We start from the raw sequence: 15,997 nt of genomic DNA, 5'->3' as shown, positions 1-15,997 counted from the left end.
TTCCTCACTCAGTGTTTTTGTTTTAGACAATATAGTTATGTTGATAAAAATGTGTTATTTGGCCAGGCATGGTGGCTCACTCCTGTAATCCCAGCACTTTGGGAGGCCGAGGCAGGTGGATCACCTGAGATCAGGAGTTGGAGACCAGCCTGACCAACATGGAGAAACCCCGTCTCTACTAAAAATACAAAATTAGCTGGGTGTGGTGGCGTGCACCTGTAATCCCAGCTACTCGGGAGGCTGAGGCCAGAGAATCCCTTGAACCCAGGAGGCAGAGGTTGCGGTGAGCCAAGATGGCACTATTGCATTCCAGCCTGGGCAACAAGAGAGAAATTCCATCCGAAAAAAAAAAAAAAAAAAAAGTGTTATTTACGTTAACATGTCATGGGTTTATTATTGCTATTTTATAATAATTTAACAAATAGCTTAAAATTTTCCAAGTTTTAATTTTCAGTATGGTAAAAATTGATAGATAAAGCCCCATAAACCAAAGTTCTTTTGAGTTCTCAAACAAATTTAGGAATATAAAGAGGTTCTGATATTTAAAATTCTGGGAACTACTGGTTTTGCTAGTAAAATTAAGAACAGGTAAAAAGAATATTATCACTAGACAAACTGAAAGATACCTAAGATGATATACAAAAAAGGATCCCTGCTAACCTTCCAAGTTTGGACATAAATTGAAAACATCTGTCTGAAAACTAAAACATTCAGTCAAACATCTCCAATGTTCCAAAAATCCCAATGTGTAGTAGGTTATGGACAAAACATTCTGAGTATTTGAGTGAGCGGGGGCAGGGCTCCATGAGGAGGAAGGTTCTGGTGCCCCATAGACCCAGATTGAGTGTTTTCCATTTTAATTGGAAAACTTTGCAGCCTCTTGTTTATAGCACAGGGGATAGAAAATCAGGCATTTGTAAGTGAAAAAAAAATAGAACCAACTCTTCAATTTAAACTTCTGGAATCTTTTCCTTGAAATGTTGCCTGCAGGTCTCTCTACCCAATTATTCTGCACCAGGACTGCTCAGTCACTGTCCAAGATGATCAATCCTGAACCTAACACCATAAAATATTCAATCGCTCCATACCTTGGCCTGCTCTCTGGGCATTGTAAGTGCAGCACCTCGGTCATATTTTTGCCTAATTTTTACTCTCATCAGTAAAACTAGAAGTAATAAGACTCCCAACGATAAGAGATCATTATGAAGGAAAAGTTTCTTCAACATTTATTTTTTAACACTTAAGTTCATTCTTCTATAATTCCAAAGAAAAATTATCCATTTTATCTTGTAAAATTATATGTATTTTACATTTTATCTGAAATGAAACTAGCGCCCTCCCCACCACCAAGAAGTCAAGAACAACAAAAAAAGCCCACTAAAAAAAGAAAAGTTTGAAAAATAGCAGAATATATTAAATTGGAAGATTATTGTGGACATTCTTATAGTCTTGATGTCCTGTACCCTAAGAAACATTTTTTCCACCAGACTTTGCAAGCAGAAATTATCAGATTACTTTGTGAATCCTTCTATTTGAAGGTAATTTTTTGAAGGTTCTAGCCTACTTTTCCTATTGTAAATATGCTCATGCAAATGTATATGAAGTAATATGTATGAAAGTGCTGTACACTATAGTACATACAGTAACATACTGGATTATTGTTGTAAGTAAAGAAAGCAAAATAAAGGCCAGGCATGGTGCCTCATGCTTGTAATCCCAGCACTTTGGGAGGCTGAGGTGCATGGATCACTTGAGCTCAGGAGTTTGAGACCAGCTTGGGCAACATGGTGAAACCCTGTCTCTATCAAAAATACAAAAATTAGTTGGGCATGATGGCACATGTCTGTGGTCCCAGCTACTCTGGAGGCTGAGGTAGGAGGATTGCTTTAGCCTGGGAAGCCAAGGCTTCAGTGAGCTGTGATCACCCCAGTGCACTCCAGCCTGGGTGACAGAGTGAGACCCAGTCTCAAAATAAATAAATAAATTTCTTTTAAAAAAAATAAAGCAAAATAAAATATGATATTTTTAAGTAAAAGTTATTGATGATATTCCTATCGAATCAACTTCCATCAATCTGTAATAATGCCTTGCTGAATCCAAAGTCTCCTTTTTAATTGACTAATGGAACATTTCTAGACTGACCCTTTGGAGTATAGATGCCATCAAGTAATCCATCTGTAATCTGGAGCCACTTTTGTTTAAAGCTGTCCAAGTGCTTCTTGGATACTTATTAATCTATTCCAGAAAGATTATTAGCAAAGTTCTACAATATGCATTCCCCTACCTGCCTGAGTATTGAACCAAAAAATAATGGTTTGTAGGTATTATAATAGACAATGGCCAAACTTTACCATTATGTTTATAATTATTTACACAAATTTATTTAAGTTCAATGATACATTTTCCAGAGCTAAGCTTTTCAATTCAGAAAGTTGATGGGTTTTCTGAACTTAAAAAAAAAAAAAAAAAGAAAAGTCAAGCATTAGAATAACAAACTCATGATAATTGTCATTCCTGTTCTGAGGACTCAATTTGTTTGAAAAGATTTCACTACAAAAAAGAAAAACAGTTTGTTTGAAAATATTTCACTACAAAAAAGAAAAACAGTATTCAATGAATGTGAGGATGTGGACTCACTCATATATTTCCTTGAAATAGATTGTTAATAATAGTTAAAAAGACAATACTACACTGTAAGATGAAACTACTTCAATGTAATTATTCGGTCATCAAAGACTATGAACATATAAATACAGAATTATGTAATATCTTCCATAAAGTGGCCATTTACTTCAAGGTCATCATATCACTTTAACATTCTTAAGATTTTCAGTATATTATGACTATGATTTGAAAAGGTGAGGGGAGGTCTGCAGAAAATATTTTACTTCATGGATATGCTTGTGTGTATGATCTTAATTATTCACCAAAGTTTCTATGTTTCATCTTCATTTCCCTGATAGTATTACTCTAAAATGAGGAAATGGAGGCCCGGCCCGGTGGCTCAAGCTTGTAATCCTAGCACTTTGGGAGGCCGAGGCGAGCAGATCACGAGGTCAGGAGATCGAGATCATCCTGGCTAACACGGTGAAACCCCGTCTCTACTAAAAATACAAAAAAAATTAGCCGGGCATGGTGGCAGGTGCCTGTAGTCCCAGCTACTTGTGAGGCTGAGGCAGGAGAATGGCATGAAACCAGGAGGCAGAGTTTGCAGGGAGCCGAGATCACGCCACTGCACTCCAGCCTGGGTGACAAAGCAAGACTCCCTCTAAAACAAAACAAAAAAACAAAACAAAAAAACAAACAAGAAAGAAAAGGGCAAGATGTAAAAATATGTTTTCTTCTTAAATCTTTTACCATCCTCAGCAAATACTGTTGAGAACTTCACCCCTGGTTACTAAGGGGAAAAAAAGTAATTTACAGTGCATGTTTGGCACACAGATGTCCAAAGGAGACACCTCCTATCCTTAAGTGTATCATAAGCTTAGAAAGACAGACATCTTTCTGAGGAAAAAGAATAGGCAAGGGTGGAATTCCAACCTTCAACTTTATGATATAAATAACTTTGCTTATATTGAAGAAGAAAAAAGAGCAAGGAACCTTCAATAGTCCTTACACATTTCTGGGAGGTGGTAGCTAGTGCCATGCCCTGCACTGCCCAGCATTCACAATAACTTACAACAATAAAATCATAGCTTTTGCCCCAAATAATTTCATCTGTCAATCATACATGATAAATTGGATTATGAGATTATTAGCACATAGTTAAATGTATTTAAATTGCCATTTGTACAGCTGATGGAGATTTCTATAAATGAACACTAGCACCAGAGCCTATACAACATGGAAAATAGCATACGTAGCATAAATCAGGCAAAATATTTGGGATCATGTATGCTTAATATGTGATACATCTGAACATTTTTCATTAGCATTTTGGTGTTTTCTTTCTCCATCCTAGCTCTAGGTTGTGTTGCTAATGGATAATATAGAGGGTATAAAGTATCCAACTTCTTTCTTCTTTTCCTTAGTTGGAGCTGAGCAATCCATTGGCACATTCAGTGGGGCAGGAGTGGTTGGCAGGGTTAGGGCTGATGAAGAAGCCTGTGAAATCACAGTATTGACTACTTAGGGGTGTTGAACAAATAAATGAATAAATCGACAATAATGGCAAGCAGGTTTCTCACCTTTGGAGAAGAAATTACAAATATAGAAAGATGAATGCTGCAATTAAACCTGCAGTACTGAATTGGAATTGGAAGTGTCAGTGTAGAATCACGGTTTTTAAATATACATAAACAGAAATAGACAGAGCTGTAGGTGTGCACGAGTGGGTGTGTGTATACAGGCACATCTTTTCTAGCTCTATCTGCACAAAGGGCCTAGATGCAATGACACCCTGATAGAAATAAATATCCAGGGTACTCAGGTGTTGATTTCAAAGTAGTAGCATTCACTACTAAGGAAAAACCAAAGGTCCTTGGTAAGTGACTGAATCAAGGACTAGAGCAGGGAAACAACAAAATAAGCCTGGAATATCTTGTGCCAGAAAGTAAAAGCATGTTCAAAGAATTGTGAGGACAAGTCAAAAGGACAAAAAAGCCAGCTTGAAAGGGCTTTTACTAACAAAGCCTGGGACAACTTGATCATCAAGTATTATAATTATAATATTGGAGTGTAACTCATTGAGTAAAAGAAGATTCTGAGCCAATACTGGTATACATGGTAGGCAGATAGATAAGATAAATGATATATGGATGGATAAATGGATGGATAGATGGATGGGTAGATAGATGGACAGATAGCTCTACCTTATAGCAGAATAACATACATGTAAAGGGAATGATAGATTATATAAAATCATCATTTACCACCCATTATAGAAATAATTTATGTAGGCAAAGGTCATCAAAGGGTAGTAAAACTAGTGGGTGAAAGCTCAATGAGAAAGAAGATATTTATAGTCTCAAACTATTCCCCACAAATTACTTAATTATTCATTACTTAATATGTATAAAACACATATTAAATATTCTAAACCCAGAAAATACCATCTAAACAAAGTGGTAAGACTTAAATAGCACCAAGAATGAGACAACGAACATCATGTACCTGCAGAAATCATGTACTAAGAACACAACATCAATACATGGTACTTCCTCATACAATGTATAAATCACAAAGAAAACATAAGATGAAACTAAATTCTGGAACATTCTGCAAAATAATTGTCTTATATGCTCTAAGAATACCAAGGTAATAAAGACAAGGAAAGACTGAGGTGCTGGGCGTGGTGGCTCACGCCTGTAATCCCAACACTTTGGGAGGCCTAGGCGGGCAGATCACAAGGTCAGGAGATCGAGACCATCCTGGCTAACATGGTGAAATCCCGTCTCTATTAAAAATACAAAAAAATTAGCTGGGCGTGGTGGGGGCGCCTGTAGTCCCAGCTACTCGGGAGACTGAGGCAGGAGAATGGTGTGAACCCGGGAGGCGGAGCTTGCAGTGAGCCAATATGGTGCCACCATACTCCACCTGGGCAACAGAGAGAGACACCATTTAAAAAAAAAAAAAAAGGACAAAGACTGAGGAACTGTTCCATATTGAAGAAAACTGAAGAAACATGACAACTAAATGCCACATGTGATCTTGGATTGGATCCTGGACTTCATAAAGAATGTTATGATAATTGGCAAAATTTGAATGGGGTCTATGGATTGGATGGTAATATGTTATAATTGTCAATTTCCTAATTGTAAAGATTTAATGGTGATTACATAGGAGAGTATCCTTGTTTTTAGGAAATACACATTGAAAGTAATAAGATACTATGTCTGAAACTTACTCTCCAATGCTTCAGAAAAGTATATAGTAATATGCACATATTATGCATATTGTGTGTTGTTTGTGTGTATAGAGAGAAAGACAGACAGAGAGAATGGTAAAATAAATGCACTAAAAGAATATTTGGGAACTTGATTGAGGAGTACTATCAAGATTGAGAGATCTTTGTGTTGTTTCTGCATCTTTTCTATAAATTTAAAATCATTTCAAAATAAAAAAAGAAAAAAGCTTAATTTTCAGTACCCCTCAATAAAATAGCAGGAATCCCTCTTTTTTAAAACAACAAATATGTGTGTGTACACATACACACACAAATATAAGAAGCAATGGCCCAGAGTCTACAAACAATAATTCAAGCTTATATTAAACTATCAAAATATAATAAGGAAAAATACTTGTCCATTTCACCCAGTTCTGTTTCCCAGAAGATAAATCTCAAAATTTGGGTTCCAATTTTATGTCCACTTTTCTCTATTTCAATTTATTGATTTCCAGTTTCTCAGAGAATTATTTTGGCAGATTGTACCTTTTCTAATATTTCTCAGTGAGGCCACCTTCCAAATATTCTGTCTAAAGTTTTATAAATGTTCTCAATATAACCACATATCATATCTCTCCCATGTGGAAAAACAGAGAGATTTTTTAAATTCATACACAATACCTAGCATTTTAATTTGAGGAATTGTGCCTGAAAAGTAACTTTTTCTCCCCCTAGTGTTTGGACGTAAAGCATGGGGCCTTGGATGGTAGGCAGGGAAGGCCGGTATTACTAGAGGTGTTTCTTTCCAGGCTAGGAGTTTTGTAATACAATAAATTTCATGTTTTCTGTGTTATTTTCTTTAATTCTAGATATTATCTTTCATGATGAAAGTTTAAGACTATCTGCTAGTTAGGATATCTTTTAGAAAGAAAATCTTGGTCTCAGTATATGAGTGATAAGCTATAATAAGCAATTCTCTGTGTTACACTCTTAAGTTTTAAAATTTTAAATCAATTAACAACTGAGTTTTAGGAAGTATATTAGTCAGGGTTCTCTAGAGGGACAGAACCAATAGGACATATATATGTAAAGGGGAGTTTATTAGAGAGAATTGACTCAAACTATTATAAGGTGAAGTCCCACGACAGGCCATCTGCAAGCTAGGGAAACAGAGAAGCTAGTAGACTGGCTCAGTCTACGTCCAAAAGCCTCAAAACCAGGGAAGCCAACAGTGCAATGCTTAGTCTGTGGCTGAAGAACTGAGAGCCCCCAGGTGGCCACTGGTCCAAGTCCCAAAGTCCAAAGGCTGAAAAACTTGGAGTCTGATGTCCAAGGGCAAGAGAGGAAGCAAGCCTCCTGCAGGCCATGGGAAGAAAGAGCTAGACAGAGAAGACACAGCAAGCTGCTTATCCCCTTCTTAGCCTGCTTTGTTGGCGCCACGATGGCAGCCAATTGGATGGTGTGCACTCAATGTTTAGGGTGGTTCTTCTTCTCCCGGTCCACGGGCTCCATGTCAGTATCCTCTGGCAACACCCTCACAGACACACCCAGAAACAATACTTCATCAGCCATCTAGGCATCCCTCAACCCAGTCAAGTTGACACCTAATAGTAAATAACATAAAAGTTATAAATTTCTCCCCCAAAAGAAACTAAATGCTGTGTTTGCTATATTGTGATGATGAAAAAATTGAGTTTTGGCAGAAATCTAGTGTTACAGAAGTCCCAGCTAGATTCAAAACGGTGATGATGAGATCATGATGTCGATAGTAGTGGTGGTGATGGTGCTGATTGTGAGGATGATTATAAAGAAGAAGGAAGAGGGAATTAGAATGACAATGTTAGGGATTATATGTACCAACATTTGAGAGCCTATTTAGGTCCTGTTTTAAGTGCCCCACATACCCTTAGCATACTTAATCATTAAATAACTCCATGAGTTAAGTATTATCATTATGCACATTTTGGAAGTGAAAAATAATTAGTTCCAGAGAGATCAGGTAAATTGCCAAAGGTCACAGAATGAACAAAAGGTAGAACCAAGCTCCAAACCCAGGTCAATATGTCTCCCTCACAGTAACGTGTTGAATTGGGAGTTGCCCTTCTCCTTCCTGGCCCCTCTACCAACACACATCAACTATATTCCCTGAATGTTCACAGAACATAGAAGTTGAATGGAAAATAATTTTAACTCTGTCCACTGTTATACTTCAGATATACAGACATATATGCCTGACATATATAGGGGGACTATGGAAGCAACATTATAGATGGCAACCAAGACATATATGCCTGACATATATAGGGGGACTATGGAAGCAACATTATAGATGGCAACCAAGAAGCCTGTGTATTAGAGAAGAGAGAAATTCATAAGTGAGGGCAGCCTCGGTAACTGCTTGAAGGGAGCAAGAGCAGTGGTTCGTGATACAGATGCTACTAGAATCCACACTAACCTAGAGAAAGTGTTTCTCTGCTCTGGGAAGATGAAAACTAAATTGCAAATCTGAAAGAAAAACAACCGAAGATTCCAGCAACTCTACTGAGTGGCCTTCTCCCTGTCTCATTGCCACTGAATAGGGGATATAAGAGGGAGAAGGTACTACCCAGATCACAGTAGGGAAAGCAGTCACGTCAATCACGTTCAAGGTAGAGAAGGTCAGCACAACGGCCTGGGCAGCCAGAGGGGACATCAAGAGCCAGCGGGCATTGGAGCAGTCCAGCACTCAGTCACCAAGAAGGACAAGCTGAGAAAGAGCTGCAGCCGAGGCAGGCAGGGGAGCAGCAAAGCTGGGGTATGCATTTCAAACTAGGACACCTTTCTTGGAAACCTGAACTGAGACCCCAAAAACCAGAAGGACTGAGTTTCTCTGTTTAAGGGTGAGAGCTCTTCAGTTCTGAGACCTTAAAGTAAAGCCTTAAAGTGGCCTATTCTCAGGTCTACAGAGTCTAGGCGCCCAAGCATGCTTGGGTTAACACTAATTTAATAACAGGCTACTCTATTTTTAATAAATATCTAGATTTGCTTTCTTGTATTGAGTCCTTAAGATGCCTTCTTTTACTTCATAAGTTTTTGTTATAAAAGATGAGCCAGGAGAAAGCAAACTATGATTCTGTGTGTTTTCCTAACAAACCATTCAACCATCCAAATGTGAAAACTGATGATTTGCTATCTTTCAGACTGCTCTTCCCACATGGTGGTAAAAGCTTGTTTAGACATTCAAACGGAACTGGTGTGCTACCATGACTTCATTCATTCACTCATTCAGCAAATATTTGTTGAGCGTTTACTCTGTGCCAAGTACTTGATACGCACAAAGCAAAGATTCCCCACCCTCATGAAGTTTGTAGTGTGGTGAGAGAAATCACTAACATAATGCGTAATTAATGGGTGAATTATTGGGGATGTTAGAAGATACAAGTGCTATGGAGAAAATAAAAAGTCAAGCAGAGTAAAGAAATAAGAAATGGCAGCCAAGGGTTGAAGTATCAAGGTTGAAGTATTAAGTTTTAACATTTCGCAATGGAAACAGTCAGAAATGTTTAATGTGATCCATTCCCAGGCTGTCTCCAAATGCTCCACCAACAACTCACTATAAGGTTGTCCAGATAAGAACTTCAAATTGGAATTATTTAACTTGAATTATTCAATTCAAGTTATTAAATGTAACTATTTAACATTGTATAGGATGACATAATTGAGTGATACATCATAGAGTTGTATAGCTTTCGAAATGAAAAAGGTCTAATTAGAAAACTGATGACTTCTCATCCCATAGGTAAGAAAATTAGACCCTGAGAATTTAGGTGATTTGACCAAAATCACTGAGTCAGTAAATAGCATTAAAATGCAGTTTTATCAAAAAAGTGTTTTCTGTAAGCACAAATTTCAGTTTTTTCGTAATGAGTTTACTTCTCTATTTCCTGTTTACTTTTTATACCTAATTCCTACACAATTAGGGAATTTCATTCCCAATTCATCCTGTTTCCCTCTGCCCTGCTCCTTAGTTATCTAGTTGTGTGTGTGTGTGTGTGTGTGTGTGTCCTTTAAGGTGTTTCTTTATGCAGATACAAGAAAATATGAATATATTATTTAATCACTTGTAAATACAAAAATAACATGTAGATACTGCTTTATACTTTCATTTACTTAGTTGTCTTTTAAAAGAGATTCCTTACCTATTTCCTTAAATTCTGCAGTTCCTATTTTGCAATAAAGGATATAATACTAGCAATGATCTTTTCTCAGTAGAGATTGAGACTGTGGAACAGAGTTCTTTAATCAAGGTGCAGATAACAGAAAGCCTGACTTACAGAGATTCAAACAAACAGGCATTTTATTCTACTCTTACAACAGAATCCCCGAAGTCGGTGGTTGCTGGCATTGAGTCAGCAGTTCAGGGATGAATCAGGGACCTGGATCTTGTTTGCTCATGCTACCATTCTTGAAAGTTGGCTTTTATCTTCTTGCTTGCAATTGTAAAAGCCTATTGTACCTTTAGGCATTAACTACATGGATGGAGAGAGGTGATTAAGAGGCCCCCTCCTCAAGCAAGTTTGTATTGTTGTTCAGGAAAGAAAGCCCTGCCTGCTAGCCTTCCCATTACACTTCACTGGCAAGAGCTGAGTCACATGCCCACTCTTAGATCAATCACAGGCCAAGAGGAATAAAATTACCTTAGCGATATAAACCAATCAGACATATTGGGACGCCAATTTTTTGTAATGGTTGCATAGTATTCCATTATACAGAAATAACTGGTTCTCTATTGATGGACTTTAGATTGCTTTCAGTCTTACACTATTGCAAGCTATGCTGCAATGACTATTTCTGGAATTATGCTATTTTGCACAATTGCTACTTTATTTGAAAAATATCTAGAAGTACAAATTATCTTAACCAATTGTAAATGGAAACAATGTTCCGAAATACATACTACAGAGCAAAACATGATGACATGTTTGTGAACATTATTTTTAGGTTGATTGATCTGATTTAATAATGTTTCATTCATTGATTCAACAATTATTTTTAGATTCACTACTATAGAGAGAGTTCTGCATAATTTCAAGGAATACAACCATAATCTTTGCCTTCAAAGGACATAAAAGTTTGAGAATTTACCAGGCTGAAGTTAATTAATTTAAAACTTTTTCTAATTTAATGTATGTCTTAATATTGATAATGTTCAAATGGAGGCAATTAATAGACCTTTTTCTCCCCAAGGTATATATAATCATTTTTCCAACATGGAAAAGCAATCCTTCAAAATTTTAGACACTTTACTAAAATAACTTATCAGCCTTAGGGTTGCTATTAATATATTAATTTTGTCATTGTTATGGTGATTTCAAATAAGTCTAGTTTGCAGTTTGACACACTGATTCCTCTGGGTTTTTTCCTACACTTTAAGGTTTCACTGTGCTTCCCTGGATATAAGTTTTGTAAACCAGTTCCTGAAAGAGAGGGAACAATAGCCCAACTCTTAAAGAACAAAATATTATTTTCAAGATTGTTTTTGCCACATATTTTCAGGAAAGAATTCAGAAGTAAAAGCATTCGTTAAAATTTTTTCAAATGTAAGTGGAGGCCACTAAAGACACCCACTCTACGAAATTGACACTTACAGAACTGACAAATTGCATAAAGGGCCTTTGTGGATATTGATACTAGCTATTCAGACAGAGGAGGCTGTCCACCAAAAATTTATCAAGGGGATCTACAGAAAAACTAAATGCCCAAATCTCAGAATGTTCCTAGCCAGTGTTGTTAGAGAATAAATAATAAAAAATAATTAAGACACCAAATATAAGGAAACAAATATCTTAAGGTTAAGAAAGTAACTCATCTAAATTGAGGACCTCCATGAAGAGGGTTTGAGTCAGATCTAGAGCTGTAGTCCAAATTTGAAGTTAATTGCTACTTTTATAGGCCAGGGAAAGCCCTGGCTTCAGAACAGTGTCATGATTGGGAGCATAGTGATGGCTGAGGATAGGATGCTGTGGATCCTATCCTCAGCATCTTATAATGGAAATATCCCATGAGTCAATGATTTACCTTCTGAGTCACAGTTTCTTCAGCTATTTGACAAAGATAATATGCCTACTTTTATTCAAGACCTGAACAAAAAGAATCTAAAGTAACCACTAGACAATCTGCAATGTGTTGAAACTTGCATATGAGTATGCTGTTTGGTTTTTGCTGGGCACCTTGGTTAGCATATCACTAAAGACTTTCCCAGGCCTGACCTGAGCTTTCTTTTCCAGCACCACCTGTCTTTACACCTTACCTCATAAATTTCACTTTCAGAAAAACAAACAAACAAAAACAAACAAACAAAAAGCTCCCCATAATGCCACATTGTAGTTCCCCATGCTGTTTCACATCTCTGTTCCTCTTGCCTGGAATACTTTCTCTATTCTCCTCATGACCAGCTCAAGGGTAACATCCACCAGTGGTGTTTTGCTCACCACTTGCTTTCCCACAGGGACAAGTCATGCATGTGCATGTGTACCTATGTGTGTTGGAAATGGGAAGAAGAAAGACGGCAGGAAATGGGCAATGAGGCTTGCTGTGGTTTGAGTTTGTTCCCCTCAAAGTTCATGTGTTAGAGACTTAGTTGCCATTATAACACTATTAAGAGGTGGAGTCTTTAAGAGGTGATTAGGCCAAGAGGGCTACATCCTCATGAATGAAGTAATGCTGTTATCTTGGGAGGTGGTTAGTTATTGAGGGAGTGGGTTCTTGATAAAAGGGTAAGTTAGTTTGGCCCCACTTCCTTCTGTCTCACATGCTTGCTTGCTCTCTGCCATGGGATAATGCAGCAAGAAGGCCCTCACCAGATGTCAGCGCCATGCTTTTGGACTTCCCAGTCTCCAGTACCATGAGCCAAATAAACTTTCATTTGTATAAATAACCTAATCTCTATTCTGTAATAGCAGCAGTAAACAGAGACAAGTAAAACAAGGCTGAAGAGGTCTTTCAAGACCAGACTGAGAAGGGCTTTATATGCTATGATAAGGAGTTTTACCTAATATTATGGGCAAAATCTTAGGGAGGTTACAGAGTATTTTAGTAATGAGAGAATCAGATACTTTTTATTCAGAAACATGATCTGACTGCAGTGAGGAGGATAGATTGGAAAGAAAGAAAATGTCACAAATCCAAATGGGGCCTGCCAGACAAAGAAAAATTTCACTGTACGTTGTCTTCTCCTCTCCTTTGGAGTTTCCAGAAGTTAGTGGGTTCGTGCATGGGTCCAGTGAGGGTGGTATTTCACAGGAATCCTGGAGACTTATAAAGCATCATGAAGTGAGTGTCTGGGTCCCTGAGGCATGAGTCTAACTGTGGCAGCCCAGCCTCTCCCCAAGGTCTGCTCTCAGCTCCTCTCTCTTTATAACAGAAGACAGAGGGCAACACTAATATATTATAATAATAAATAATAGAGGGAAAGTCATATAAATAGGGGAAGACAGGAAATGAAGAAGGAGCATGCTTAGAAGGGCAGTTACTGGCTGGGCACTGTGGCTCACACCTGCAATCCCATCACTTTGGGAGCCCAAGGAGGGCGGATCATGAGGTCAAGAGATCAAGACCATCCTGGCCTGGCCAGCATGGTGAAACCCTGTCTCTACTAAAAATACAAAAAGTAGCTGGGTGTGGTGGCGCGTGGCTGTAGTCCCAGGTACTCAGGAGTCTGAGGCAGGAGAATCACTTGAACCCAGGAGGCGGAGGTTGCAGTGAGCCAAGATCGTGTCACTGCATTCCAGCCTGGCAACAGAGTGAGCCTCTGTCAAAAAAAAAAAAAAAAAGGCAGTTACCATTTTTTGTTCATCAGCTCTATGCCAGTGGCTTTTCCTTTTACAGTGGTCCTCAAATTTTAGAATACACTGGAATCATCTGGAGGGCTCATTAAACCATAGGTTCAGTGATTCTGATTCTACAGGTTTAAAGTGGGGTGAATAATTTGCATTTCTAACAAGATCCCTTGATAGGCTGATGCTGCTGGCCCAGGGACCACATTTCAGAAACACTGTCCTATTTTCTCTCTTAGCATAGCATAGCAGGGTGGTATTAACAGAAGAAGAAACACTTATTGAAGAATTAAGTGGCCGGGTGCAGCGGCTAACGCCTGTAATCCCAGCACTTTGGGAGCCCAAGGTGGGCGGATCACGAGGTCAGGAGATCGAGACCATCCTGGCTAACACGGTGAAACCCTGTCTCTACTAAAAATACAAAAAATCAGCCGGGTGTGACGGCGGGCGCCTGTAATCCCAGCTACTTGGGAGGCTGAGGCAGGAGAATGCCGTGAACCCGGGAGGCGGAGCTTGCAGTGAGCCGAGATGGCTGCACTCCAGCCGGCTGCACTCCAGCCTCGGGGACAGAGTGAGATTCCATCTCAAAAAAAAAAAAAAAAAAAAAAAAAAAGAATTAAGTAACCTGCCCTCTGCCCTAGGTCAATTACTATGTAGGAAACAAAACTTGGAAGTCAGATTCTGTTGGGCTTGAAAGTCCACATTTTTTATCTCACACTCCTCTTTCTTCTACAGATGTCTTGAGACAGAGGACAGGGCAGACAGACGAAGCTCCTGGCTATTTCCTTTCCACCAGGGTCCAAAGTACTCACAGCACAGAAATATGAGGGTTGAGTTTAAAGGAAAATCTTGTATCTCTGAGCATTTTTTTTTTCCTCCAGAAACCATTTCTTTTTTTTTTTTTTTTTTTTTTTTTTTTTTGAGACGGAGTCTTGCTCTGTCGCCCAGGCTGGAGTGCAGTGGCCGGATCTCAGCTCACTGCAAGCTCCGCCTCCCGGGTTTACGCCATTCTCCTGCCTCAGCCTCCCGAGTAGCTGGGACTACAGGCGCCCGCCACATCGCCCGGCTAGTTTTTTTTGTATTTTTTAGTAGAGACGGGGTTTCACCGTGTTAGCCAGGATGGTCTCGATCTCCTGACCTCGTGATCCGCCCGTCTCGGCCTCCCAAAGTGCTGGGATTACAGGCTTGAGCCACCGCGCCCGGCCCAGAAACCATTTCAACTCCTTGAGTTCCTCACTGTGGCCCAAAAGGTGATATTCAGATATTTGCATGTGCTCAGATAGTATCTCCTCTGAGGGAGGCTCTAAATGAGCATCCCACTTTTCTACATGCAACATAATGCCTGGAAGCATGTGATCTGCCCACATACATCTTGCCTTGGATGCCTTTTCAAGTGAGTTCCAGCCTCCCTGAAGCTTACATCACCTACCCCCAGCACTTCCAGGTGATTTTATAAGGAATCGCCCCACTGTGCTCCCTGCAGACCTCTCCTCATATTTTTCATAAATATTTCTACATGCTATATAGATGACCCATCAAACCCTGTTTCCAACTTCGAATGATTTGTTTGAATGCTTTCACTTGCTTTTGTCTACTTTGGGCTAGAACAAAGAGAAAACAAAACCAAAAAATTAAAAAACAAAAACAACACCACCCTGGAAAAGCATTTACTTTGAATGTACCTGGGCTTTGAAATTAATTGTTTTATCTATAGATAATAAGTATGTAAAAAGCCAAGATGCTGCTTTTGACCAACGGAATCATTTAAACCCAACGTTTCATCTTTGCTCCTTTCTGAAAGGTAATACTCAACTTACAACGTGGACAAGGTTTGCATGAGGAGTCTTTAAAGTCTTTCTGTGTTATTTATACTGCGTATGTTCCCACATTACAATCATCAAAAGAAGGCTAGTTCCCCCAAGATTTTTTTTTCTACATAAGAGATTGTTGTCTTTTGGGTTTTTGTTGTTGTTGTTGTTGCTGTTTGTTTTTCTGAATAAGGAGGTAGTAAACATCAAGAAAAAATTTTGCCCAAAGCAGAACTTCATAATCCTCCCAAATTTTCAAACTTACCTCACCAGTATAGTTTCTATTGACTTAGTTACTTAGTATCAGCTGACCTAGGCTTGTTGTAATTTCACATTCCTTGACTTTAGGTGGCATTTTTGTCCATGTGGGGTTTAATTAATTTACTATTATTATTATTATTTATTTTTAGACAGGGTCTCACTTGGTCACCCAGGCTGGAGTACAGTGGTGAGATCATTATTCACTGCAGCCTCCACCTCCCAGACCCATGCAATCCTCCTGCCTCAGTCCCCCAAGTAGCTGGGACTACAGGCATGAGCCACCACACATG

General features: G+C 38.7%; 1 long non-coding RNA gene across 1 annotated transcript in view; it reads right to left on the bottom strand.

Moving 5' to 3' along the window:
* Positions 1-3,332: 3,332 nt before the first annotated feature.
* LOC140713039 (uncharacterized) overlaps positions 3,333-15,997 on the bottom strand; it is a 45,603-nt gene continuing 32,938 nt past the window's right edge. The window contains exons 3-4 of the long non-coding RNA XR_012094922.1: positions 15,068-15,239; positions 3,333-4,104 (exon numbers count right to left, since the gene is read on the bottom strand). This is a non-coding gene — a long non-coding RNA (uncharacterized lncRNA). The remainder of the gene's footprint in view (positions 4,105-15,067; positions 15,240-15,997) is intronic.

Source organism: Chlorocebus sabaeus, chromosome 12, assembly GCF_047675955.1.
Source record: "Chlorocebus sabaeus isolate Y175 chromosome 12, mChlSab1.0.hap1, whole genome shotgun sequence".
NCBI classification, from domain to species: Eukaryota; Metazoa; Chordata; class Mammalia; order Primates; family Cercopithecidae; genus Chlorocebus; species Chlorocebus sabaeus.
The sequence above is the reverse complement of the archived record's forward strand: the minus strand, read 5'-3'. Positions and strand labels throughout refer to the sequence as shown.